Source organism: Nanorana parkeri, unplaced genomic scaffold, assembly GCF_000935625.1.
Source record: "Nanorana parkeri isolate BGI_ZX_2015 unplaced genomic scaffold, ASM93562v1 scaffold392, whole genome shotgun sequence".
Lineage (NCBI taxonomy): Eukaryota > Metazoa > Chordata > Amphibia > Anura > Dicroglossidae > Nanorana > Nanorana parkeri.
In genome coordinates this window covers 632,022-634,223 of record NW_017306660.1, presented here as the reverse complement: position 1 = coordinate 634,223, position 2,202 = coordinate 632,022, and positions in this window count along the sequence as shown.

Here is a 2,202-nt window from a genome sequence, read left to right as displayed (position 1 = left end):
GGATAGGGTTACAACCTGACCCACACTACGGGACGAATCTATTGATAAAGGAGCCCACGATAAAGCTGAGACTCACTGACATAGTGACAGGTGTCGGGTCTATAATAATCAATCAATGACGCATGCATTACCTTACCCCCCTACGGCAGCGTCGCCCCGTTCTGTAGCTGTTGACCAGTCGCTGGTGCTATTTGTGGGGTTCACCGGCTCCTCTTACAGCGAGCTCCCTCCGCTGCAGGTTGTCCGTGTGACCGCCAGGCTCCGGTCTCTGGAAGCTTCAGAGTATTTCTGGAGCAACACATGATCACAAGTGACAAGCCAAGAGCTGCAGCCAGTCCCATATCTCATGTTTCCAGTGTTGGCGATTGCGGGGGGCCGCGTCTGTTACCTCGGGCTGGAGGACCTGGGATCCTGCAGCTGGCACAGGAGGGTTAACGCTGCCATTGCATCACCGTTGATGTGCCCCGAGCCGTACGCCATATATGGCCACGTAGTTGGGAATGTTCGATATCCGGAGAAAAAAAAAAAAATTCCTCCTGCGAAGGAACCTGAGGCGGATCGTAATTAATGACTAAAGTTCTGGCCGCGCCCCAAGGAAAGCTCCGCTCTTCTTAAAGGAGAACTATGGGGTCAGTGTTTTTCCCCATAGTTCTCCTTAGGGTAACGGGAGGACACAAACTAGCGTCCTCCCGTCACCCTAGGCTCAGTATATAGGGAGCTACAGCTCGCGGTATACTGAGACGCCGCAGCCGGAGCGGATCCCGACTTAGACGACGGGATCCGCCCAGCTGCGTGACTGACAGCTGGCTCCTCCTATCTAGAGGCAGAGCCAGCTGTACCCGCCCCCTCCCCCATCCGTTCCGCCAGTCAGCGCTGGCAGATCGGAGCGGGGAGAGGGGAATCCAGCACCTCCCCTGTCACAGCAGAGAGCCGTGACAGGATCGAGAGGTGAGCGAACCCGGTATGTGTTCGCTCACGTCCCGATCTACTGAGCCGACCTGTGACAGTCTCATTGTCACAGGTCGGCTATAACTATGAGGTGAGTGGAAATCACTCATCTAATAGTTCTCCTTTAAATGTGTATATAGCATAGGTAGACCCTAAATCCATATTTCAGTATGTATATCACACCTCGCTGTATACAGATTCCTGAAGCTGAACTCCGGGCGTAACGACTTTCATCTAATTATATTCCATAATAGCCACAAAGGATATAAATCCACTTTGTATGAACATCATTTAAAAAAAAACATATTTAGATATTAACTTGTAAAAGTAGCGGTGACATCATCCCTGGGCTTTACATAGCCTGTGCAGAGAACAGAGCTGTGGGAGGTGCCAACAGGCCCCACTCATTATAGGCTGTCTGCAGAAAAGTACAGGAGGGGGCGGAGACAAGACCAGTCACCCTGAACAAGGAGAGAGAGCAGCAGTGAGCGGTCTTTATACAGAAGCGGGGTGGAGACAAGACCAGTCACCCTGAACAAGGTTGGAGAGCAGCAGTGAGCGGTCTTTTTTACAGGAGGGGCGGAGACAAGACCAGTCACCCTAAACAAGGAGAGAGAGCAGTAGTGAGCGGTCTTTTTTACAGGAGGTGGCGGAGAGAAGTCCAGTCACCCTGCACAAAGAGAGAGAGAGCAGCAGTGAGCGGTCTTTATTATAGAAGGGGGGCAGAGACAAGACCAGTCACCCTGGAGAAAGGGGTGGCTCCATAGGACCCTGGCAAGGGGAAAGGAGCCCCACTAAAGCAGGATATCAGGGCCAGCGCTCAGGGGACGAGCTGATTCTGCAGGAAATTTTTAACCATTTAAAAAAAAAAATGTGCAGCATCCGTTGTAAGTGATTTCATCAGCATTTGAAATAGCTTAATAGCCTTTAAAGGAGAACTATGAGATGAGTGATTTCCACTCACCTCATAGTTCTAGCCGACCTGTGACTGCACTGACTGGCGGAACGGACGGGGGAGGGGGCGGGTACAGCTGGCTCTGCCTCTAGATAGGCAGAGCCAGCTGTCACTCACGCAGCTGGGCCGATCTCGACGTCCATGTCGGGATCCGCTCGGGCTGCGGCGTCTCAGTATACCGCGAGCTGTAGCTCGCGGTATACTGAGCTTAGGGTAACGGGAGGACACTAGTTTGTGTCCTCCCGTTACCCTAAGGCCCCGTTCACATTGAGCCATTTATCGCGCGGTAATTCCCGCGA